Below are 27580 nucleotides of genomic sequence, written 5' to 3' on the forward strand. Positions count from 1 at the left end.
CTTATGCAAGATGGCCGCAGCTAGAAATGCTAAGGGGTGTTCTTCAAAGTGATTTCTCAACAAAATAAAGCATGGAGACATAGATGAATTGGGAAGTTTAATGTGAATATTAAAAATGAAGAACAAATAGTTTTTTCGGTTTGTGGTGCTCAGATACAGCATAGGTCTGCTTTAATTTGGTACGATCCTCTTGTAATTCCAAACACAACTGAACTGAGAATAGAAGGGGAGGGGACATACTGTAAGCTAATCAGGTGTGCTGCCTTCACATGTACTGACTATGAACATTCTGACAGGAGGCGAGGGTAGAGTAAGCAAAGAGATGATCCCTGCTTCTTCTTCATTGTCCAGTCACATCCAGGGTGCAGAAAGATGACCAAGCTATAGCGCTTAACTGCTGTAGAGGAAAGTGAGGTCACCAAGGTGGTTGTTTTGTCTGGGTAAGGTGTTGAAAACCATAGAACTGGATGGCAGTTAAAACTATTCTCATACAGTGAGGAACAGAAGTATTTGAACACCCTGCGATTTTGCAAGTTCTCCCACTTAGAAATCATGGAGGGGTCTGAAATTCACATTGTAAGTGCATTCCCACTCTGAGAGACAGAATAAATAAAAAAATTCAGGAAATCACATTGTATGATTTTTAAAGAATTTATTTGTCTTGCACTGCTGAACATAAGTATTTGAACACATGAGAAAAGCAGTGTTAATATTTGGTACAGAAGCCTTTGTTTGCAATTACAGAAGTCAAACGTTTCCTGTAGTTCTTGACCAGGTTTGCACACACTGCAACAGGGATTTTGGCCCACTCCTCCACACAGATCTCCTCTAGATCTGTCAGGTTTCGGGGCTGTCGCTGAGCAACACAGAGTTTCAGCTCCCTCCAAAGATGTTCTATTGGATTTAGGTCTGGAGACTGGCTAGGCCACTCCCGAACCTTGCTATGCTTCTTATGGAGCCACTCCTTGGTTATCCTGGCTGTGTGCTTCGGGTCGTTGTCATGTTGGAAGACCCAGCCACGACCCATCTTCAATGCTCTGACTGAGGGAAGGAGGTTGTTGCTCAAAATCTCACAATAAATGGCCCCATTCATCCTTTCCTTAATGTAGTGCAGTCGTCCTGTCCCCTTTGCAGAAAAGCACCCCCAAAGCATGATGTTACCATACCCATGCTTCACAGTAGGGATGGTGTTCTTGGGATGCAACTCATCCTTCTTTTTCCTCCAAACACGACAAGTGAAGTTTAGACCAAAAAGTTCTACTTTGGTCTCATCTGACCACATGACTTTCTCCCATGCCACCTCTGGATCATCCAGATGATCATTGGCAAACTTCAGACGGGCCTAGACATGTGATGACTTGAGAAGGTGAACCTTCCGTGCAATGCATGAATTGAAACCATGATGGCGTAGTGTTCTACCGACAGTGACCTTTGAAACTGTGGTCCCAGCTCTCTTCATGTCATTGACCAGCTCCTCCCTTTGTAGTTATGGGCTGATTCCTCAGCTTTCTTATCATCAGTGATACCCCACGAGGTGAGATCTTGCATGGAGCACCAGTCCGAGGGAGACTGACAGTCGTCTTTAGCCTATTCCATTTTCTAACAATTGCTCCAACAGTTGATCTATTTTCACCAAGCTGCTTGGCAATTGCCCCCGTAGCCCTTTCCAGCCTTGTGGAGGTCCACAATTTTGTCTATGGTGTCTTTTGACAGGTTTTTGGTCTTGCCCATGGTAGTAGTTGGCGTCTGGCTGACTGTGGGGTGGACAGGTGTCTTTAAAGAGCTCAGACAGGTGCTACTAAGTTAGATTAATGAGTGGAGTAGAGGTGGACTTTTTAAAGGTACAGCAAGAGGTCTTTGAGAGCCAGAATTCTTGCTGTTTCTTAGGTGTTCAAATACTTATGTTCAGCAGTGCAAGACAAATAAATTCTTTAAAAATCATACAATGTGATTTCATGAATTTTTTTTTTTAAATTCTGTCTCTCAGAGTGGGAATGCACCTACAATGTGAATTTCAGACACCTCCATGATTTCTAAGTGGGAGAACTTGCAAAATCGCAGGGTGTTCAAATACTTCTGTTCCTCACTATATATGTATTTCAAGTATGAATGCAGCTGTGTGCCTGGGGTTCAGCTTTAATACCAGTGTTGCTATCTATTCTTCTGCTTATGCACCAAAATAATGGTTCCCCACCTAAGACCTAAGACAACCAACCACAGAGTACAGTGATTGCCGTTGTGTTTGGCCAGTTGCTATTTTTTCCCTGAGCATAAGGTTAGAGTTGGGGTTTTGCAAGTCTCCACCATTGCATTTAGTTTTTTTTGAGTAATGTGTTCATTGTCACATGCATTTGCAGACGTTTATAGGGACCCAAATAGCAAGAGAGCTCATTGGGCAGTTAAAGAGGATATAGAAATGGCCCTATTTCATATGCAGTGTAAGAGAAACTGACCGTACTGTAAAAAGAAGAGGTTTAGCTTGAGTGGGTAAAAGGTTTGTCACGGTCAGCGGATGATAGAAGGTGCATGTTGTTAAGGTTTGCAAGATCCACAGAGACTAAAGATGCATTAGATAGGGTTATTGTTATGACTGGAATACAGGAAGGTTTTTTGTTAGGGCTGCAGAAAGGGTCATTGGTAGGATTTATGTTATAGGAAAAGTTAGTGTGAGGAATGCAGGGAATGTTACTTATAATGTTCATGTTATGGTTACAACAAGAGTTAGTTGTAGGCTTAGTGTTAGGGTTCTAAAGAGGGTTAGTGGTAGGATTTATGTTTGTTATAGGAAGGGTTAGTGTTAGAAAGCAGGGAATGTTACTAGTAGTGCCGGTGTTATGGTTACAGCAAGAGTTATTGGTAGGCTTAGTGTTAGGGTTATAAGAAAGGTTAGTGGTAGGATTTCAAGTAGGTCAGTGTTAGGACTGCAGGGAGGTTTAATTTACGGGTCACAAATAGGTTAGTATTAGGATTACAGGGAAGGTTTTGGAATGGTTAGTGTTATGGTTAAAGAAAGAGTTAGTTGGAGGCTTAGTGTTGGGGTTATAAGAAGGGCTAGTGGCAGGGTTTCAAGTAGGTCAATGTTAGGACTACAGGGAGGTTTAATGTAAGGTCACAGGTAGTGTCAGGGCTCCGGGTATAACCAGAGGTGTGTGGACTGACACAGGGAAATCCAGGCTTCAGATATGGTATAAACAATATGATTTATTAAGACTAACAATACAAAACGCAGTGCAAAACTAAACATAAACACAGTGCAAACAAACTAAACCAAACCACCTACAGATAACAATACATACAATGCAAGAGTCATCAGGCAGGCCGGGTCAGTAGCAAACAGGCAAACGGAGTACCAGGAACAGGCGGGAGAGTGGTCGGGGTCACAAGCTGGGTTCAGTAACTCACGGGCAGCGCGGTGCAGAGGGTCGGGCAGAGAATGGTCAGGGTCACAAGCCAGGGATCAAACAGGAGAAGTCAGCAGAGGTCAGGATCAGGCAGGGTCGGCAACAAGTCAGGCAGAAACAGGAACAGGAACACAGGATACAAGATACAGGGGCCCATGGAAAAACACACACCAAGGCCCTGACTGTGAGTCTGGCCATTCCTTAAATACAACCCCTGCAATCAGCTTCAGGTGTTTGGCTGACTGCAGGGGTGAGTCTCTGATTGCTGAGAGCACCCGCTGGCCAGCCCTGGTACTGCAGCCCACAAGGCAGGTGAGTCCCACTATTATTGGCAAGTCCATTCCTGACAGGTAGGTTAGTGTTAGGATTACAGAGATGGTTATTGGTAGGGTTAGTGTTATGGTCAAAGGAAGAGTTAGTTGTAGGCTTAGTGTTAGGGTTATAAAAAGGGTTAGTGTTAGGATTTCAAGTAGGTCACTGTTAGGACTACAGGGAGGTTTAAAATAAGGGTAGGATTAGTGTTGAGGTTACAGGAAGAGTTAGTTGGTGTCATGCTTATAAGAAAGGTTAGTGGTAGGGTTTTATGTACAGCTGTGGCCAAATGTTTTGAGAATGAAACAAATATTAATTTTCACAAAGTCTGCTGCCTCCATTTTTATGAAGGCAATTTGCATGTACTTCAGAATGTTATGAAGAGTGATCAGATGAATTGCAATTAATTGCAAAGTCCCTCTTTGCCATGAAAATGAACTTAATCCCGAAAAAAAATTTCCACTGCATTTCAGCCCTGACACTAAAGGACCAGCTGACATCATGTCAGTGATTCTTTCATTAACACAGGTTTTTTGCATTGACAAGGGCAAGGCTGGAGATCACTCTGTCATGCTGACTGAGTTAGAAAACAGACTGGAAGCTTTAAAAGGAGGGTGGTGTTTGAAACCATTGTTCTTCCTCTGTTAACCATGGTTACCTGCAAGGAAACATGTGCAGTCATCATTGCTTTACGCAAAAAGGGATTCACAGACAAGGATATTGCTGCTACTAAGATTGCACCTAAATCAACCATTTATCGCCTCATCAAGAACTTCAATAAGAGAGGTTCAATTTTTGTGAAGAAGGCTTCCAGGTGCCCAAGCCAGAGCCAGGACTATCTCCTAAAGTTGATTCGGCTGTGGTATTGGGGCACCACCAGTGCAGAGCTTGTTCAGGAATGGCATCAGGCAGGTGTGAATGTATCTGCATACACAGTGAGGCAAGGACTTTTGGAGGATAGCCTGGTGTTAAGAAGGGCAGCAAAGAAGACACTTCTCTCCAGGAAAAACATCAGGGACAGACTGATATTCTGCAAAAGGTACAGGGATTGGACTGCTGAGGACTGGGTAAAGTCATTTTCTCTGATGAATCCCCTTTCCAGTTTGGGGCATCCAGAAAAATCCATGTCCAGAAAAGAAAAGGTGAGTCCTGTGCCATGCCAACAGTAAAGCATCCTGAGACCATTCATGTGTGGAGTTGCTTCTCAGCCAAGGAAGTGGGCTCACTCACAATTTTGCCCAAGAACACAGCCATGAATAAAGAATGGTACAAAAACATCCTCCAAAAGCAACTTCTCACAACCATCCAATAAGAGTTTGGGGATGACTAATGCCTTTTCCAGCATAATGGATCACCTTGCCATATGGCAAAAGTGATAACTTAGTGGCTTGGGGAACAAAACATCCAAATTTTGGGTCCATGGCCAGGAAACTCCTCAGACCTTAATCCTATTGAGAACCTGTGGTCAGTCCTTGAGAGGTGGGTGGACAAACCCCCCCCCCCCTACAAATTCTGACATACTCCAAGCATTGATTATGCAAGAATGGGCTGCCATTATCAGGATGTGGCCCAGAAGTTTATTGACAGAATGCCAGAGCGAATTGCAGAGGTCTTGAAAAAGAAGGGTCAAAACTGCAAATATTGACTCTTTGCATAAACTTAATGTAATTGTCAATAAAATCTTTGACATATATGAAATGCTTCTAATTATAATTAGACTTCAGTATACCATAGTAATATCTGGCAAAAAGATCTAAAAACACTAGAGCAGCATCTGTTAATGAAAATTAGAGGAAAAATTAATATTTGTGTTATTCTCAAAACGTTTGGCCACGGCTGTAGATCAGTGAAAGGACTACAGGGAGGTTTAGTTTAAAGGTTACAAGTAGGTTAGTGTCCTAATTACAGGGATGGCTATTGGTAGGGTTAGTTTTCTGGTTATGGAAAGAGTTAGTTGTAGGCTTGGTGTTAGGGTTATAGGAAGGGTTAGTGGTAGGGTTTTGAATAGGTCAGTGTTGGAAATACAGGTGTGGTTTAGTTTAAGGGTCACAAATAGGTTACTATTAGGGTTATAGGGATGGTTATTGGTAGGATTAGTGTTATGGTTAAGGAAAGAGTAAGTTGGAGGCTTAGTGTTAGGGTTATAAGTAGGGCTAGTGTTAGGATTTCAAGTAGGTCACTGTTAGGACTGCAGGGAGGTTTAATATAAGTTTCATGTATAAGTTAGTGTTAGGTTCACAGGGATGGTTATTGGCAAGGGTTAGTGTTGAGGTTTCAGAAAGAGTTAGTTGGTGTAATGGTTATAAGAAGGGTTGATGGTAGGGCTTTACGTGGTTTACATGTGGTTACAGGGAGGGTAAGTGGTATGGTTATGCTTACATGGAGGATCAGCATGCAATTTAGGGTTAAGGTTGCAGGGAGGGTTGTGTTAAGTTTACTAAAAGGATTAACGTTAGGGATACTTCAATGTATTACGTTTCTGCAGTTTATTTTCCTGTAAACTCCTGTATAAGAGAGCATCATTTTAGAGGTCTGTGGTTTTTCAGTAAAACTCAAAAATGAATGCTAAAGCCTCTGCTGAGAAGTGTAAGAAACAGAGAACATCTAAATTAGCTTCACGCACTGTCACTCCAAAAATGTAGATATCCATGCACAAATAGATTCTGGTATATCAAAATGCCTGAACATGTTGGGGTCACTGTGGTCTTGATGTTTTTTAATAAGAAACATCTGCTTTCCGTTTCCTCTACCCTTTAGAATTACCTTCTGCGACTGTCTTCAGAGCAGCAAATTACAAACTTCCCCTTTGAAATCACCATACGGACTATTTAAATTAAACATTTTTTTTTTTGTTTCTACACATCCACTTGTTATAATAATATATTCTACTGATATATTATGCAGAACCACGTTCTAATCCTTGATAAATCCACAGCCAACAAGACATAAATGTAACAAAACACCCAAAAATACAATTTTTTCTCTCTCTCTGCTAATCCTCTAGCATAAGCAGTTTATACACACTGGGACCGGATGGAGCGGTGACATTGATCCCAGAATCCTTTGAGAAAATCACTAGAGAACAAATTAATAGCATCCTGGTTATGTTTCTTCTTACAAGAACATGTTGCAAATAAAGTAAGAGAAAGACCTGCAGAACTTCAAACAAAACCGTCAAGCAAATTGGGTCCTTAAAAAAAAAAGAAAGAGAGGGAAATGAAAAGGAATATGTTGTAGATAGTAAACCAATTAAGGGCAGAGTTTGTGCTGAATCTTTGTCTAGAAGGCACATTAAGAACATTCCATTTATCTGCTATATAGTTCCATCTATTAGTACTGCATGGCTGCTAATGCTATAAACAGATCTCCTGTACATATTAACTATATATTACCAAGACAGGTTGGATTGAATGCCAATATTATTATAGTATTACTGTTTTTTTTAATTTATAGATTTCCATCATGTTCTCCTGTTCTTTAAAATAAGGTATACAGTAAGCATACATATAATGATAAAAAATAAAGTGCATAAGGAACGAAGGTCCTAATTGGTAAATAGAGCTTACGCTTAAAGACCATTAATTTTCCTTTTTGTATACGCTGGATAAGATTTTCATCCCTGAGGCAGCACTACTAGTGCCACCACTATCCCTCTAGCACCAATCCTACCTAGGAGGCTGATCCCTGTCTCTTTTTCACATCCTGGAGGAATCCTAAAACTCTATGAAACCTCAAAGCTGTATACTAAGTGCCCCTAAAAACAAAATTGGTACATTGCCCAAAAAAACTGTTTTATATGCACAGTAAGGCCACACTAGCCCTATCATGCTTCATGCTTCTGCAGTCATACTAGTTAGACATGAATAATGACTGATTGTTCTGTGTTAAATTTTTTGTTGAATTATTAAACACCTCCTTGTGATATTATATATTTTATATAGGAGGCAAAGGCTTAATTCACACCAGTTTGTAAAAGTAGCAGTGGCAACATTGGCAGAAGACGGGGAAATGGTGGAAATGGCTCATGTTGAATGGTTGATATGACATATTCTATTTATGGTCTACTTGTCCTTTAGCAGTAATGTCAAGAATAGCTCAAACCAAGTGTAACATGTACAAAACCCCTCAATCCAACATATTGAAGTCAGCCACAAAATGGTATTGAAGTTAAGCAGATCCAGATGTTTATTCAACGTTTCAGATCCCCGAGGAGGTTTTGTCAGGAGTCACCAGTGAATCTTGGCATTGGCTCCTCAGGGAACTCAAAGCTCAGATATACATCTCTGTCTGTTTACATTTAATATCACTGCACGGTTGCCCTTCACTATATAGATTGTCTGCTTCATCATACAAGGCTGGAAGAACTACTAATATGACTGCAGAACTGAAGGTGACTTGTGGGATTGAGGTTTTATTATTGACAGTGTTAAATTACTTATAAAATATATATGTTTTTATTACTATTTTACAGTGGCATTTTAAAGATTTCCTAAACATGATATACTGTATTTGGTCTTTTCCTTTTGTCTGTTTGCTTTCAATGTGCTGGGTCCTTTGGGCCCATTCACTGTTTTCTCTTGTTGATTGCCTTGGGTGATCTGTCGATTGATTGGGCACCAATGTCGACAAGCAAAATGACTGCTAAAATCTCCCAGACCTGCTTAAAACTGCCAAATATGCATTGCCTAAGGAGAATATTAATAAAGCCATAAATGTGATATTCCCCAAACATTTACTGCAGGGTGTGCAGTATGTTGCTGCTGCATGTGTTTCATTTACAGTGATTGATTCACCTGCAGTGAATGTTTGGTAAATGTGACATTCACTGCTTTAAAAATTTACTCTAAGTGTATTAACTACAAAATGTGATTACCGTATGTATGTTATATGCTTAAGTTATAAATAATTAGGATATTCTCCTCCATGGCTGGTGCTAGGTTACATGGCACCCTGTGTAGCCTTAATATGCACCCTTTCTTTTTTTTATCAGAAAGTAAAATATAAAAAAAAAATGTATGTCCCCCAAATTAGGATTAGTGTTTTTGGAAACATCTGAAAAACCTTCCCCTTCCCCACTATCCTGTCCTCCTTCAGCTCTGGCTTAGACTTTGCTTTCTTTAAAGCTGCATTGAGCTGGGAGCTACCTAAGATCATGATGTGGGCTCTACTCCAATCATCTCTCATGGACACCATTATTATTATTATTATTATTATACAGTATTTATAAAGCGCCAATGGGTATGCTCAGCGCTGTACAGTAGCAAGGGGGACAGAACATGAGACAAGACAGTAACAATACAATACAGGAGGGGTTCGAGGGCCCTGCTCTTTCGAGCTTACAGTCTAGGACAGTGGTGGGCAACCTTTTTTTTCAACTGAGCCAAATCTCGCCAAAACCACGATTGAAATTTATTTTGAGAGCCACATTTTTAAAATACATCCCCCATATAGTAATTCATCCCCCCTAGTAATTCATCCCCCATAGTAATTCATCCCCCATATAGTAATTCATCCCCCATAGTAATTCATCCCCCATATAGTAATTCATCCCCCATATTAATTCATCCCCCATATAGTAATTCATCCCCCATAGTAATTAATCCCCCATATAGTAATTCATCCCCCATATAGTAATTCATCCCCCATAGTAATTCATCCCCCATAGTAATTCATCCCCCATATAGTAATTCATCCCCCATAGTAATTCATCCCCCATATAGTAATTCATCCCCCATAGTAATTCATCCCCCATAGTAATTCATCCCCCATATAGTAATTCATCCCCCATATACTAATTCATCCCCCATAGTAATTAATCCCCCATATAGTAATTCATCCCCCATAGTAATTCATCCCCCATATAGTAATTCATCCCCCATATAGTAATTCATCCCCCATAGTAATTCATCCCCCATATAGTAATTCATCCCCCATAGTAATTCATCCCCCATATAGTAATTCATCCCCCCTATAGTAATTCATCCCCCCTATAGTAATTCATCCCCCATATTAATTCATCCCCCATAGTAATTCATCCCCCATATAGTAATTCATCCCCCATATAGTAATTCATCCCCCCTATAGTAATTCATCCCCCCTATAGTAATTCATTCCCCATATTGTGTCAATTCACTTACCTTTGCTCCGCGCGTTCCTCTCGCCGTGTTCCCGCGCCGTTCCGGGCTTCAGGGCGGACTGTGAGAGGAGAGGAGTTCGTCACGCTGCCCCGCCTACATCCTGACAGCCAATGTTTGCCACGCTCCGCGGGCCGGATTAAAAGGTCCGCCGGGCCGTAGTTTGCCCAATGCTGGGCTAGCTGCAGAGTCCTGACTTTTGGGGCAGCCGCACGAGAGGAGGGAGGGGAGTGGGCGCCCGGCACACAGAAGAGCCGCATTAAAGTGTGTAAAGAGCCGCATGTGGCTCGCGAGCCGCGGCTTGCCGACCACTGGTCTAGGAGGAGACACCATGTACATCTTTATTGGTCATGGGTCTCATGGTCACCTGTAAGAGGATGAACCTGAGTCACTGCAAACAGCAGTTGAGATCTAGTATGTATCTTACTAATTGTTTCTGCACTTAGGTGTCATAGATTTAGGCCACTGCTGGAAATTTTGCCTCCTCAGGTCCAGGCCTGTGTGGATGTGCAGACAGATGTCCCTTGTACTTACATATCAGGCTGATATGCAAACCCAACAAAGATTATCTGTCTCTATGTTTAGCTTAGCATTGCAAACATTGAGTACCAAGTTATGGAAATCAAGAGCATTCTGAGGTTAGTATTGACCAAGGCAATACTTGTAGAAGAGATAGACTACTGTGTAGGCAACAAACCTCACCGCACCAAGGACAATGCCTTTTTCTCAGTCATAACTGATTTTGCTAGCATGGCCATTGGCAAGGTGAAGACCTTAAGGCCTAATAAAAATCGTGTCTCACATGGCCCCTAGAAGACACCACCTAAGACATAATGTGTATCTTTCTACATGGTAGAAATGACCTGTGAGGAACTTGTCACATCTGCTGTATGAATAGGAATCACAGACAGATCATTGTGTTTCCTTCATTAGTCACAAGGGGAACTGGGAACTGTACATGCACAATTTAACCAAATTTATGGTACACTTTCTAATCAATGCTTTGATCCATGTCTGGTGTTCAGGACAAATATCCTGGAAATTAATATTTTTTTTAAAAAGGAAGCCAGACAGGAGAATGCTATCACAACATAATTTCCCCCTAGACAAGCTGATCATGTGGCTTCCTGTGTCTTTCTAACTTTCATCATCTTGTTCAGTTTTAAGACCGAACAACGGAATGGCAAGCACAGAGTATGCAGTGCATTTTGCTAAATAGCTTTAATAAACAAGTACTGGAACATAGCAACACAGTCTCGTTGCTTTGGGCCAAATTTTATTACAGCATGAATATTTTAGATGTAATATAAACACCAATAACGTCATGTTTATACAATATTCGTGATGCTTAACAATGATCTGGGAAAGCCATCTTTAAAGCAAAACACACCACAAGTGAGGGTTTGAGGCTTTAAAGAGCTACCAGTGATTATGTAATATTTCCCTTATAGCCCATAAGCCTATATATACATTTACTGAAAAAATTGCAAAACGGGCTGTTAGAAAACGAATATGGAGACTACCATTGTTAGTTTGCTTTTTATAAGGTTGGCATGCTTATCGTTGCTTTCCTACATAACAATTGTACTGTTCTGGAACAAGCCTGTTGCGAGATCTGACTTCTCTGGTTGCATACTTGTTTTGAATTGGGGGCTTGCTAAGTGGTAGTACAGAAATTAAAATGAGCTTGCACTCCTAAACCAGGGATGGCAACATTCATCATTCTATTATGATGGGTTCCCGCCATTTTAAAACAGATATTCAGATGAAACAAATATTACCTAAATACACAAAATGTGTTGTTCTTTGTGTATTTCCTCCAGATATGTGCAGTAATCCAGCTTGAAACAACTCTTGCGCTTTGCTTTGTGTGGAAACGTCCTGTAATTAAAGTGACTGTAAAGTTTCACTTTTTTATTTTATTAAAATAACAAACATGGTATAGAGCAGTGATGGCGAACCCGTGGCACGCGTGCCACAGCCGGCACGCCGAGCCTTATCTGTGGGCACGCCAGGAGAATCCAGCGGCGCGCTGTCTTCCCGGCTGTAGTGTGCGTGACAGCCGGGTCCCAAGTGCGCATGCACAAGAAGCAGTGCTCTTTGTGAATGGTAAGGCGGTACCTGGGACACATGACAGATCCCAGAAGCCGCCGGACCTAACACAAAGCGCAGCGCTTCTCGCGCATGCGCACTGGGCATCCGGCTGTCCGACGAGCGCCTACACTACAGAAGCCGGGAAGACAACGCGCGGCTGGATAAAGGAACAGGTAAGATAAAAAAAAAAACTCTGCGGAAGTAAGAGCGGGTACCTGTCAAATTCAGGTACCCGCTCCCCCTCCCTCCCCAAACGTCAGCAGTCATCTCTGTACTGTCCGCAGTCTCTGGTCATCCCTGTGCTGTCCGCAGTCTCTGGTCATCTCCTGTACTGTGTCCGCAATCTCTGGTCATCTCCTGTACTGTGTCCGCAGTCTCTGGTCATCCCTGTACTGTGTCCGCAGTCTCTGGTCATCTCCTGTACTATGTCCGCAGTCTCTGGTCATCTCCTGTACTATGTCTGCAGTCTCTGGTCATCCCTGTACTGTCCGCAGTCTCTGGTCATCCCTGTACTGTCCGCAGTCACTGGTCATCCCTGTACTATGTCCGCAGTCTCTGGTCATCCCTGTACTGTCCGCAGTCTCTGGTCATCTCCTGTACTGTCCGCAGTCTCTGGTCATCTCCTGTACTGTTCGCAGTCTCTGGTCATCTCCTGTACTGTGTCCGCAGTCTCTGGTCATCTCCTGTACTGTCCGCAGTCTCTGGTCATCTCCTGTACTGTGTCCGCAGTCTCTGGTCATCTCCTGTACTGTCCGCAGTCTCTGGTCATCCCTGTACTGTCCGCAGTCTCTGGTCATCCCTGTTCTGTGTCCGCAGTCTCTGGTCATCCCTGTACTGTGTCCGCAGTCTCTGGTCATCTCCTGTACTGTGTCCGCAGTCTCTAGTCATCCCTGTACTGTCCACAGTCTCTGGTCATCTCCTGTACTGTGTCCGCAGTCTCTGGTCATCCCTGTACTGTGTCCGCAGTCTCTGGTCATCCCTGTACTGTCCGCAGTCTCTGGTCATCCCTGTACTGTGTCTGCAGTCTCTGGTCATCCCTGTACTGTGTCTGCAGTCTCTGGTCATCCCTGTACTGTGTCCACAGTCTCTGGTCATCCCTGTACTGTCCGCAGTCTCTGGTCATCCCTGTACTGTCCGCAGTCTCTGGTCATCTCCTGTACTGTTCGCAGTCTCTGGTCATCTCCTGTACTGTGTCCGCAGTCTCTGGTCATCTCCTGTACTGTGTCCGCAGTCTCTGGTCATCTCCTGTACTGTGTCCGCAGTCTCTGGTCATCTCCTGTACTGTGTCCGCAGTCTCTGGTCATCTCCTGTACTGTCCGCAGTCTCTGGTCATCCCTGTACTGTCCGCAGTCTCTGGTCATCCCTGTACTGTGTCCGCAGTCTCTGGTCATCTCCTGTACTGTCCGCAGTCTCTGGTCATCCCTGTACTGTCCGCAGTCTCTGGTCATCCCTGTACTGTGTCCGCAGTCTCTGGTCATCCCTGTACTGTGTCCGCAGTCTCTGGTCATCTCCTGTACTGTGTCCGCAGTCTCTGGTCATCCCTGTACTGTCCGCAGTCTCTGGTCATCTCCTGTACTGTGTCCGCAGTCTCTGGTCATCCCTGTACTGTGTCCGCAGTCTCTGGTCATCCCTGTACTGTCCGCAGTCTCTGGTCATCCCTGTACTGTGTCTGCAGTCTCTGGTCATCTCCTGTACTGTGTCCGCAGTCTCTGGTCATCCCTGTACTGTGTCCGCAGTCTCTGGTCATCCCTGTACTGTGTCCGCAGTCTCTGGTCATCCCTGTACTGTGTCCGCAGTCTCTGGTCATCCCTGTACTGTCCGCAGTCTCTGGTCATCCCTGTGCTGTCCGCAGTCTCTGGTCATCCCTGTACTGTCCGCAGTCTCTGGTCATCCCTGTACTGTCCGCAGTCTCTGGTCATCCCTGTACTGTGTCCGCAGTCTCTGGTCATCCCTGTACTGTGTCCGCAGTCTCTGGTCATCCCTGTACTGTTAATTAGTTTGCACTACTGTACGAGTTGTTTTTTCTAAACCAAAAGCTCGATATTCAGGTTTCATTGCAGTGTTGGCACTTTGAAAGAAATAAGTTGGTTTTGGGTTGCAGTTTGGGCACTCGGGCTCAAAAAGGTTCGCCATCACTGGTATAGAGTATTTGCCTGCTCTGTGCAATGGTTTTCCACAGAGCAGTCCCAAAATTCCTTATCTGGGGTTCTACTTTGGTGCTCCTGGCTCCAACCCCCCTGTGCTGAGTACCCCCAGAGCAAGCCGCTTGCTCTGAGAGCACTCTTGTGTGTGCGCTCCTCTGAGCCCTGCTATCTGTGCCCATAAGACCTCAGCCCCACTCTCCTCTCCTCATCACTAGCTCTGATTGACAACAGCGGCAGCCAATGGCTCCTGCTGCTGCATCTAAGCCAGTGAGGTGGGAGAGAGCTGAGACAGCCTAGGCTGTATCAGGATCAGGCTCAGGTATGCATTTGGGGGGCTGCGGGGGGGGGGGGGGTGGAAGCTGGATACAGAAGGTTTTTTACCTTACTGCATTGACTACAGTAAGTTAAATAACCTTCTGCCTTAACAACCACTTTAAAAGCGGTTCCTGTGGTCACTATCTCTTTTGTGCAGGTTGACCTGTCTTGTATCTCCTCCCCTTGTAGTTTTCTGCAGGCAATCTGTACTGGGTCCTGCTGTGTCCCTCCATAAAGTGGGGTTTCATCTGCCACCTCATTTTTTTTAAACCCACTTACCTGGTGTTAGTTCTATACAATTCAGATACTCACCCACCCAACAGATCCAGTGTTGTCCAGCTGAGATCCTCTTCTCTTCTGGCAGGGCTCTGACCCGCGCCATCAAGTTTTGGTATGACAGCATCGAGAGGCTGCCAGCTGTGCAGGGTTCATCCAGGCACCTCCCGGGGGTGCCTTCACTAGGCTCTCCCCCTCCATCTTTACTGAATGTCACTTGGAAAACAAGATGTGCATATCCCAGGAGAAAAAGGGAGGAAAGTACATATAGTTTACCAAGGCCAATGACATCCAAGGAGGGGTGGGGCTGTATTTAAAAAGAGAGGTAAAAAAAGAAAAAGAGCTCTATCCGTGCAGAGAACAGGATGAGGGGTATAGAGTAGGGATTATGTTTTAGAGGGTGAATATCTACCTTAAGCTCTGCTCTTGCACATTGCATGTGCAGCTCAGAGATGATGTCGGAAGTACTTCACTAAAGTAATCTATGGGTCTACAAAGGCATTTGGTGTACACAACATAGATTTTTACTTTTCGTGGGTACTGATAAAAGAATTATACTATATATATATATATATATATATATATATATATATTTCCACTCCCACTCCAAGGTGGATGTCATATGACATCCTTGGAGTGAAGTGGTTATAGTGGGATGATGCCTGCAGGCATCATCCCAGTACCAACATTTGCAGCTGGCTATTCCCTGTTAAGCAGAAGTGATGTGACTCAATCAATCACTTCTGTGGGAGGTGGAAGGGGGTCCCTCCTCCCACCTCTGTCGCCAATCTGACCGACAGAATCTGCAGCAGTGAACAAAGACAATTACTGGCATTGTTCCTTTTTCTCTGTGACCCCAGAAACCTGAAGTGACATAGGTTTAGTCACTTCCGCTTTTAGCTCTTTGTTTGCCTTGGCATTAGCAGCCAGGAAATCAAACGATCAAACCAATGTCTGATCGGTTGCATTGGAGGCCAGAGGAGAGATCTGGGTATTAATAGACCCCAGATCTTTGCATAAAGAGGACCTGTCACAGCCCTTTGAGATAGCAATAAAGTTGATTAAAAAAATTCAAAGGGACAGTATAAAATAAATAATAATAATAATAATAATAATAAAAAATAGTTTAAGCGCCCCCGATCCCCCTCTGCTCACGTGCAAATGTGAATGCATATGTAAGTCCCCCCCCTCCCCTCATTTGTAAACAGTGATCACAGCACACGTGAGGTAGCAACATGAACGCCAGAGTGAGAGCAATACTTTTAACTTCAGACCTGTGTAACTCTAAACTGGTAACCTGTAAAGGTGTTTAAATTGTCGCCTATGGAGATTTTTAGGTACCATAGTTGGCTGCATTCCATGGGCATATGCAATTTTGCAAAGTGTTACATGGTATCTATTTACTTAGCGTAACATCATCTTTTATATTTTACAAAACAAAGTTGTGTATTATATACTGTTTGTGTTCAAAAAAATTAATTAAAGTGTATTTAAAAAAAAACCAAAACTGCGTTTGAAAAACCGCTGCGCATATACCGTGTGACATAAAATATTTCGCTACACATTATTCTTTAGGTCTTCTGCTAAAAAAAAAAAAAAAAAAATATATATATATACATAATGTTTGGGGGTTTTCTAGCAAAAAAATGTAGATTTTTACATATATGTGAGAAGTGTCACAATTGGCCCAGTATTGAAGTGGTAAATATATATATATATATATATATATACAGTATATACTGTTTATATACCGTATTTTTCTCTACATAAGATGCACTTTTTTCCTCAAAAAAATAGGGGAAAATGTATGTGTGTCTTATGGAGCGAATATGAAGTGGCCGGCCCGGTATTCCCGCCGCCACCATAATAAAATACCGGGCCAGCCACTCGGCTCTTCTGTGCAGCAGAATCTGCTCCTCAGTCCTACCTGTTCCTCAGTCCAGTGTTGTCCTCACCGTCTTCTCTCCCTGGTGCCGGCATCTTTAGTGTGAGCACTCGGCTGTGACAGCTTGCAGCTATACAGCTGGGTGCCCACTGCGCTTTGTGAATGGTCCAGCAGTCTTCTGGGTCCTGTCAGGTGTCCCAGAAGATGGAGAGGGAGGACAACTCTGCAGAAGTGGGTGCGGGTACCTGTCAAATTCAGGTACCCACTCCCCATAGGTCCGCAGTCTCTGGTCATCTACTGTAGTATGTCCGCATTCTCTGGTCATCTCCTGTACTATGTCCGCAGTCTCTGGTCATCTCCTGTACTATGTCCACAGTCTCTGGTCATCTCCTGTACTATGTCTGCATTCTCTGGTCATCTCCTGTACTATGTCCGCAGTCTCTAGACATCCCCTGTACTATGTCCGCAGTCTCTGGTCATCCCCTGTACTATGTCCGCAGTCTCTGGTCATCTCCTGCACTATGTCCACATTCTCTGGTCATCTCCCGTACTATGTCCGCAGTCTCTGTATATTGTATTTTTTCCCCTAGAGTTCAGCATTAATCCTCATTTATATTAAATAATCATATTAAGATCAGTTGAAAAATAATATCAAATTGATATAATGAAAACAAGCATGCCTACTCTGAGTGTAGAGATAAGGGTAGTGCATAGTTTGCTGACATCATAAATAAACTATTGTCACAATAAGACCTCCAGTTGCCTAGGCATTTGATCACATGACAGGTCATATCAATTTTGAATGGGTGACGCACCCAATCCTGATCCCTCCTTCCATCAGAAATTACATGATCAAATCACACCAACATGGAATTTGAGAGCAGTAGTTTCTACAACCAAAGGCGTTTTGTTCAAGCCTTTTGTTACATATTTAAAAATAACAGATTTAATGCCTTTCTTTTTATTTCTATAGATCATTTGTTAAAGTATGAATTATTTATATTTGGCTAGTGCTGTATGTTGCATTTGAAGTTTTGTTACCTTCTGGTAGGCAGGATTGCTGAGCTCTGATTTTGATTACAATTCTGCTTTAACATGTTAAAAATTATGTGTATAGAATATTAAAATTATAGTTTGAATTTTGTTAGTTTTGTTGTTTTGAAATGAAGTTTATATTTTATTGATTCGAACCTTAAATTGTCCCAAATTCTTTTTTCTTCAGCTCAAACTTCATGTACCAAGTTATTGAAGACAAGTCCCTGAATTTTGTACAAAATTTGAACATCGTTGTTCTCTGTTCATTGTTTGCCATCAGCGACTTTGTGAATTTCTACAGTCAAAGCTTTCCACTTTAACGGTAAGTGAGGTCTCCTTGGCTCCCATTGCTCAGGGAGCTAAAAAATGCCATGAAGATTTAATTATCCTCTTTTGTTTCTGCTCTTTCTTTTACCCATCATTCAGTATTTTTTCTTAATTAAATATAAATCTTGGTGCTGGGAATTAACAGACATCATTTATTCATGGGTTACTTACATTTAAATTGGCTTTCCGACCTGACCCTCATTTAGCGTCTCCGGTGGCTCTGAAAAATCAGTGTTTTGGGACATTAAAATCATTTGATTTTGAGGCAATGGAAATTTGATGGTTTTATACTAAAATGATGTGTCTCCAGTTACCATTTCTTTACTATCTGCAGGGCTTCGAAAGCAAAGCTTTATTATCCACTGAGCCTTAGTAGTTGTCATGGAAATTGCAAAACCAGTGATAAGTAGAGGCTGCTGGAAAAAGGCCTAATAATCGCCATTCTTGCTTAGGACTTGATGGACCATTGGAGGGTGTGATGGAAGTTATACACTTCGTCTTAGACAAATATAATAAGATTTTTGGATGGAATTCATAGCTTTGTTTAAACTTACTCTCTAGTCAGACATGAACATTTTGTATTTGAACTCAGTCACCTACTCAGCGAATATCATTTTTTCCCTGTCACTCATCTTCTGCACCTGGCCTTCCCACTCGATAAATCCTATTATTTATAAAATGGATCTGAAATGGAGTCTACACAAATGCAGGTCCCCACGGTTCCTAGTTTACACAACGAGTTGCAGATTTGAACAGTTGAACTCACTGCATAACAATTTAGCGTAAGGTGCTTTCAGGTACATGTGGCTTGTATGTGAGATCAATTTGAGATGCTTCTGAATTCCTTTTGAAGTCTTGCAGAGGTTCTTCTGACATTTATTAGACTTCCTTGTAAGCTGCGTCAAAGTGCTTTAGCATTCCTATTGTATTGTAGAGTAAAATAGTGCTGATGTGGAGCAAACACCCCTATAGACAGGCCCTAACAGTAAATTAAATAGACGTTTTGGCCTAAGCTGTATTTATAACAAATTCATAGAGCTGTTAATCCTGTGAAACTGCATTCATAGTCGTTCTGTGCGAATGGGGGCAAAATCAAATGTTACTAGGCTATTCTCACTCTAGGTCGAATTTTATCCATTCATATAGAATAGTGAAAATACCACATTATAGCCACTAGATGGAGCTGATGATCATTAAAAATATTTTTTTACTATGATTGTCAGCTCCATCTAATGGCCATAAAATGGTATTTTCCCAAACTACTCTATTCTTTATGAATGAATATACATTTGACCCGGAGAGAAAATAGGATAATAACATCGATTTTGCCCTTATTCGCACAGAAATAATGTACATGCAGTTTCACAGGACAAACAGCTCCTTTTTTTTGTATAATCACAACCCCTAAGTGTTACTAGTTCATTGAATAATTTCACCTATTGCCTAGAATCAACTTGAATGTCACAAAAAACGACCTGCAAAAGAAGAAGGTTTTTAACATTTAATTTAATTTAATTGGCTCTGATCTTTACTCTCTTGCAAAGCAATGGTCTGTTCACATTCGACTCTTTAGGTAGGTCAACACTTTGGGTAGGTTGGATGTCTGGTCCCTCTATGTGCTCTGTGTTTGGACATCTCAATGCATTTTTGTTTTACTAGAGCAGAGAACTTTTTTCAAAGTGTAACATCAGTAAAGAAAAAAATTTATTTTGGTTTTGGACAGAATGGAGAAGAATTATTATTATCTGGGGCTTTGTTGAAGGAACTTCTCAACTGCAGTAACACAGTTTCATTGTATTATTTTTTATTTTTATATGAATTTATTTATTTGTTTTACTTTTTCTGGTTTTTTTTTTTTGTATTTTTGGTATTTATGCGGTTGTTGCCAGGCATGTTAACATCTCTGAAATGCTACAATTGAATTTACAGTGTAGCAAAACACCTGCCCTGTTTGTAGGGCTTTGTTCACACTAGTGTAACTTCTGATGCACAGAATCGCATGACAATGGAAATCACATTGTTTTCAATGGCACCTATTCACATCAATGCGACTCAGCACAGTGCAATTTTGGAAAGGTTTCCTGCACTACTTTGGTGCGATTCCAGTGCAGTTTTGGCCCCATAGAATATGGAGACCTTATTAAAGTGGTAGTAAAGTCTCATTTAATACTTTTACCTACAGGTAAGCTTATAATAAAGCTTACCTGTAGGTAAAATGAATATCGCCTAAATGTGCACCGTTTAGGAGATATTAGCTTTTATTTATAGCTGGCGCATGTGCCCTGAAGGAGCGGTATACCTGTGTCATGCCTTCAGAGCACTGTGTAGTGGGAGTGACACCATGCATCATGTCATGTGTGGGAGTGACGTCATCGCAGCTTGATCAGTCTTGCAAACCTTGAAGGAAGACCGGGCGAAGATGGAAGCCCTATCAGTGGTGACTGCGCAGCTCTGGAGTGCTTCGTTTAAAGGTGTAGGCAAAAAAAATATCTACTAAATGTGCACCGTTTAGAAGATATGAGTCATGGCGTCGTGGGAGCGACACCATGCGTCATGCCATGCGTGAGAGTGACGTCATCATGGATTGACCAGGCTCGCGAACCTGGATGGAAGACCAGGTGAAGATGGAAGCCCTATCAGTAGTGACTGAGCACCACTGGAGTGCTTCGTTTAAAGGTGTAGGTAAAATGAATACTAAACGTGCACCGTTTAGGAGATATGATGCATGGCGTCATGGGAGTGACGCCATGCGTCATGTAATGCATGGGAGTGACGTCATTGCGACTTGACCGGTCTCGCGAACCTGGAAAAAAGACCGGGTTAAGATGGAAGCCCTATCAGTGGTGACTGCACACTGCTGGAGTGCTTCTTTAAAGGTGTAGGCAAAATTATTATCTACTAAACGTGCACCGTTTAGGAGATATGACGCATGGCGTTGTGGGAGTGACACCATGCGTCATGCCATGCATGAGAGTGACGTCATCATGGATTGACCAGTCTCACAAACCTGGAAGGAAGACCAGGTGAAGATGGAAGCCCTATCAGTAGTGACTGCGCACCACTGGAGTGCTTCATTTAAAGGTGTAGGTAAAATGAATACTAAACGTGCACCGTTGAGGAGATATGATGCATGGCGTCGTGGGAGTGACACCATGCATCATGCCATGTGTGGAAGTGGCTTGACCAGTCTCACAAACCTGGAAGGAAGACCAGGTGAAGATGGAAGCCCTAACAGTAGTGACTGCGCACGGCTGGAGTGTTTCGTTTAAAGGTGTAGGTAAAATATCTACTAAATGTGCACCGTTTAGGAGATATTAGCTCTTTTTTATAGCTGGCGCATGTTCTCTGAAGGAACGGCATACCAGAGCCATTCCTTCATAGCGCTGTGTCATGGGAGTGATGCCATGCGTCATGTCATGCGTGGAAGTGACATCATCAAGGCTTGACCAGTCTTGCAAACCTGGAAGGAATACTGGGTGAAGATGGAAGCCCTATCAGTGGTGACTGTGCACCGCTGGAGTGCTTTGTTTAAAGGTAAGTCCTTCATAATGTGCTAATATGCGATGCCTTGCAGGGTTTTTTTTTCTTCATATCTGCAGTTTACTACCGCTTTAAAGTTGAAGGACCTGATCGCACTAAAAATCAGATCAAAGTTGGATCGCAGCAGTATGAACCTAGCCTAATTCCACATTTTAGCCTATTCTACCCAGTCACGTATTCGTACTGTCCTGCTGGTTGCTAACTTTTAGCAAATCATTCCTAAAGGCTATAACTAAAATTTTTTTGGAAATGTTGGAATATGGCACATGATTGCAGTGCATCTGGGGTAATAGTGTGTGGTGTTTTGAGTGTATTTTTTTTTTTTTTGCGGTGAGGTGCTGTGAAAAAAGCCAGCTCTTGAACGCTCTGTTAGTAACAACTGCCTGATGCCCTGTAATCAACCCAAGCCAAAGTTGTAATCTAAAACAAAAGCAAAAGAGAACAAACATAGTTAAGGTGTTGACAATTTAAGAGCTAGCCATCAATGAGTTGCTGTGGACAAATATTGGTCCTTATAAGGGTTGTTATGGTGTACAGACCTGAGATTACAGACAAGGCACATAAGAAAATGTACTTAAGCAGTGCAATTCAAAGACCGCAAGCGTAGTTTGTTAAAGTAGATGTAAACACAATCACTGAAATATATAAGCTTTAGCATGATAATGTCACCTGGAAAGCCTTTTTTTCCAATCACTAGCTTTCATGAAAATAATAATGGGTGATACTGGAATAATGGTCCTTGTTTGGGCACTTTGTGTTATGCACTGACAACACATTTTCCCATCTCACAACAATCTTCTGCCTCTAAATCATCCTGTAACATGCTCTCCCAATAGGAATTTGTAAGCTGTTGTGCTAATGTACATTACCCAGGCATGCTGCAATGTGGTCACCATTTATAAAAGACGTGAAAAAACAATTAGGAAATATGCCCTGTGAAAAAAACACATGCATCATGTTATGACTGTAGTGCATGTGGACAAAGACATGCTATGATATAAAGAGGCTGCAGGACATCAGCAGCATTGGAATGGAACACATAATGGGAAAAGAACCCCCCTCCACAGGTCTCCAAGATAGATAGCATTTTGCTACCTACATGACATTAGTAATAGTTGATGTCTACGTCATCCTCATATGCAGTGCAGGGCTATTTGCCCTGCATTGTACTTGATGACATCTTTGTGCACCCACCTGCAGTATTTTATAGAAGAGACCTTGGCAGACCAGTCACACAGATGGAGGGAGCCTGTGGGAGCAAGAAGTAAGGCAATTATCACACTTTATTCCTCATCCCCTAAAGGTAATGAGCATTTAACCCTTGCAGTGTGGAGTGGCCCCAATGCAAGGTTTGTTTTTGTGATTCCCAGAGTTGGGGTTTTCAAACCCATCAGTGCCTATAGGCCCTACACTAGTCTTTCAGTAGTTTGTTAGCAGTATTTCCTATGCTTTCCAATTTAAACCATATTGTCAACATGGCTGCTGTGACCTCACCATTTTATATTGAGGGGTTTGGCTTATCCAAAAACTTCTTTATTGGCCCATCTAAGCCAGCTGATCTAAGTTTAAGGACCAAGCAGTGCATTATGGTTATAAGTATTCACTGTGGAGAATCTCCACGTTAATTTGCCAGGACTGAGGATTTCCAACCTGTGTCATCCCTACTGATCACCCCTGTAACTGGGAATGAAAGTGAAGGTGTATCCAAAAATTTAAGTTGCCTCCAGAACAAAAATAGAAGGGAAATGATACAAAAGGGACACTTGTTCTGGTGACAACTGTCTAGGAACACTGAAAAGATATCCTCTCAAATATTGTTGAGTCTTTAAGACAAGAAGTGAGGGAAAATCTCACTAAAAGATGGCAAAAACTGACAGCGCTTGTAACTCCCCCCTACTCCAAAATGAAGTTTTGACTTTAGATATACTTTAAAGTGAACTTATTCACTTTTGCTGCAAATTGAACATCATCTTCTTCTTTAGTCAGTCACCCCCAGTGTACCATTGGTGTCCCTAAGCATTGACATGAGTTTGATTTAGGCCCTTTACATGCCGATGGTGTCCATTCAGTCTCAGGAGGGAAACCTTGACAAATCCCCTGTTGAGTTGGATCGGAAAAGGTTCAAATGTCACAATTTTCCGTCATTGACCCATGTAATCCTTATGAGTTGGTGGATGTAAGCATGTAATGCACAGTCCGTTGCTTAGGTCAAGAAATATAGCTAGCTGGTGTTTCTTCTCCCTGTAGTAGCCCCTGTTCCCTCAAGGCAAGCAGGCCTACTGGTACTTGGTTGCCCCCAGGTCTTAGAACACAATGCTATAGGTCTTGGCCAGATGACACCAAGACTGAGACAAGGAAGGGGCCCTTTGGTCCTGAGTGTGGTCATGCACTAGACAGCAGCTGGTAGGGAAATCCTGGCACAGTCCAAGATCAGGGCAGAGAATAATCAAGCACAGCCTGAAGACAGTTCCAAAGTCAGGGCTGGTAAAAACAAGGGTAGTCCAGTTAACAATCCAAGGTCAAGTTAAGCAATCCAAAGAGTAATCCAGATCAGAGTCTGAGAAGACTCATTACCCTGCAACTGATGGGAACAGCTAGGAGTCTGTGAAGATTCATTAACCGTTAGTTGATGAGAAAAGCAGGAAGGGTGTCTAATAAAGGGGACTTGCACCTGCCTATACCTGCCAACCTCTGGTCTGGTCAATAAAAGCAGGCCTAAATCCACATAAATGGACCTGATTATGGGGGATGTATGCAAAATCCACCCACATCCGACCACTGATAGAGATGTCTTGCTGTCAGTTTTGATCAGTGCAATCATGGGTCAAAAAATGGACAGATTGGACTGCTGACGAGTAAGGGTCTTTACCCTTGTTACAGTGACATCTACATTTTATCTTTGTCTTTTATTTGTCATGCAGTGAAATGGTCCAAAAATGAATTTTGTTCTCAGTGAAGCTTCACATACCTGTGTTATTTAGTGTAGTTAATTTGTGTTGCTGTCTCTTTTTTTAATGCAGCATGTCGTCTTTTTGCATCAGCGGAGAGGAGACATGAACAATGAATAACAATGAGACCCACTTTAAACAACCCACAATGTGTTTGAAGTGCCTTTAATTACTTTACTTTGTGCTTTGACCATATGATCACCGATCAAATGCAAATCATCAAATACACAAGATAAAACATAAGTTTGATGAAATGCAGGTGAAGGCATTTAGCTGCAACAAGGGAGCACAGATGCATTATAAGAGAAGTTGAGTTTATGATGTTTTGTTTGATAAATGCCAGTGTGTATATACCCTAACTGAGAAGCATATGCCAAAGAAGAGATTGACTGGGATTTTTTTTTCAGCTGTGTCTGATGTTCTAGCAAAACCTGTACAAGCTTTTAGCTAACACAAGGCAGAAGTGCTCTGGTCAAATCCGTTATTTTCCTAGGCGGCGGGTTTATGAAATAACCATAGCGATATTACACTGCAAATTGCCTTATATTCCCTGTAATTTCACAAGATACTTGTGTGTGGGGCCGCACTCGGAATGCTGCATGACTTAGCTATTTTATCTCATTTGGGTTTTATTACATTCCGTAAGTAACTAACAGGCCTTTTCCTCCTCTCTCCCGGAGGTGGCTACTCTGGCAGAAGCACTGTAAATTACTTAGTCCAGTGCAAGATTATTGTCATAGGAAGGGTTGTAAAACTGATACAACAAATTAAGAAAAATTCATGTTGGCAGCACTGTTATAGAAAGTGGAGGGACTGGTGTATGCTTCTCTGCCAATTTTCTGTGATACGGGCCCACAAATGAGTTGGACACCAGCAAAACAGGCTGTTCCCTCAGCCGCTGCCAGTAAAGCTTTAGAAGGATATTGAGCAGCAATTTATCATAGGTTGCAGCTTAAACTGTGGGACTGGCAGCCATTATTTTATGGGCAATCCAATCAGAGAGAGAGTTGTTGTGTGACCATCTCTGCCACCGAGGCATTGCTGTATTCGCACCTCTGCATTTACCACTGCATCATGAGTCTAGCTTTAGGTATGAACTATCTGATTTTCTGCAACATCTAGCACCAAATCTGGCCTTTAGATATGGAGCATCTGAACTTGACATCTAGGTGAACTTGACATCTAGTCTCTTTAAATAAGAAGTAGGGCCAAAGTTCTTTTGGCCCTAGTTCTCCTGTGAGTAACAAGAGTGCACCTAGTTCTGCACACCTGTGACCCATATATAGCCTACAGTGGGCTAAAGTCTGCTGTCATCACTCCAGACACTGGAGGGATCCTGACTTTAATGTAGGGATCCACCCAGATGCCTGACCAGCAGCTGGCTTACCTCTTGGCAAGCAGTGAGAACCTGAGACAGCAGCTTCCATCCCCTCTATAGCCCGATACTCCAGTGAACACCGGAGGGGCAGAGCAGAGAGCAGTGACATCTAGGTGCCTGCACTTGTATACCTGCATCAGTTTTTTTAACACAGAGTCTCTTTAAATAAGAAGTAAGGCCAAAGTTATTTTGGCCCTACTTCTCCTGTGAGTAATAGGAGTGCACCTAGTTCTGCACTCCTGTGACCCGTATATAGCCTACAGTGGTCTAACATGTGCTGTCGGCTGCCATCACTCCAGACGCTGGAGGGATCCTCTTTGTCTCCCATAGACACACACAGTTGGCTTGGGAGCGAGCATGCATGAGTGCATCCAGAGCAAGCAGCTTGCAGTGGGTTTGCCCCATCTGACAGGGGCTTTAAGCCCTGGTTCACATCGGTGTGACTTGTCATGCAACTTGAGAGTTCAAAGTCGCATGACAAGTCGCACCCCATTAGCAGCAATGGAATTGTTCAAGTTGGTGCGACTCAAGTGGCGGCAATTTTGAAAAACTGCACTATCTTTGTGCAACAGAATGTCAGCAAGCAACAATGAAGTCACACTGAATAGTCAGCTTTGAAGTTGCACAAAGTAGCATGATTTCAAAGACACACTGGTGTGAACTAGGAGTAGCAGTCACTTGTAGCTGGAGTTCTGTGCAGTCTGTCAATCTACCAGATGTTGAATCTTTACACCTTCCTTTAATCGTGTCCCTTGATAAACCTATATCTACGTTCACAATCATTCAAATTAATTAAGATATGATTATCTTGCTTCCCTCACTGTGCAGTGGTTTTTAGGTATTGTATTGCTGAGATGCATTTCACAGATGAGAAACAGGCAAGATTCAGCACTCCAGATGCTAGTGAGTGATAATGTGGAGGAGATATTTGTCATCAGCCAGGAGCATGATTTTTGGAAATTAAAAGTAGAAATATGTGTAATCTGTTGTGCTTTACGCTGTATAAAGGAAGGTTGCACTTCGATGACCTCAAATCTTTCAAGATCTTTATTAGACTGACAGAGCACATCCAAGTTCCCACCAGAGAGACACACTTCTATAGCACATTTCACCCATATGGGTTAATTCTTAAAGAAAATCTCCATGATTTAGCCTAGATATGTGAAAAGGGGTAGATCTCTCAGGCGGGGACTTTGATCTACTGTCAGGTAGGGGTATAGCCAGGGGCGGACTGACAACTCATGGGGCCCCCGGGCAATAGGGGATTATGGGGCCCCTGTGTCCTTGCCCAAACTAAAAAAAGCCTATGTAAAAGGTACCAGGGGCATCTCATGGGGCCCCCTACTGACCCCGGGCCCTCAGGCAGTGCCTGAGTTTCCAAATGGTCAGTCCGCCCCTGGGCATAGCAGTCATCCAGTGGTGAATCAAATGTCAACATAGAGGGTACAAAAAAAGCAGTGGATACAGTAGATACTTCTGCAACCATAATATAAACCATCGTTTAATAACAGGCCATCAAAATAGATACATCACAAGGTTCCTACGTACCTTAAGGAAGAGAAATAGAGCATGAACTAGACGACATCATTTTATATTTTGCCAGTAGTTACACTTTAATTCAACCCCATTTGACGCAGCGTGTCCTCTGAGTGAGGTTGATCTGCATCCCAGTGAGATAAAGCCCTATAGTATGAATAGTATTCACATTCCAGTATTGTCCATTGCAGCTCTGGACACAACATGAAAGAGAGGTGGAGCAGCATGGAACCGCAAGTCAAGTGCCTGCAGACT

General features: G+C 42.6%; 1 protein-coding gene across 2 annotated transcripts in view; it reads left to right on the forward strand.

The window, feature by feature from the left end:
- ELFN1 (extracellular leucine rich repeat and fibronectin type III domain containing 1) overlaps positions 1–27580 on the forward strand; it is an 809922-nt gene that overhangs the window by 626769 nt on the left and 155573 nt on the right. For both annotated transcript variants that reach the window (XM_089682377.1, XM_089682385.1), the window contains one exon: positions 17784–17918. The gene's annotated coding sequence lies outside the window, so the exon portion shown is untranslated. The remainder of the gene's footprint in view (positions 1–17783; positions 17919–27580) is intronic.

The sequence above is a fragment of the Staurois parvus genome, unplaced genomic scaffold (genome assembly GCF_062004578.1).
Source record: "Staurois parvus isolate SC_StPar_1 unplaced genomic scaffold, SC_StPar_1.0 ptg000018l, whole genome shotgun sequence".
Classification (NCBI taxonomy): Eukaryota; Metazoa; Chordata; class Amphibia; order Anura; family Ranidae; genus Staurois; species Staurois parvus.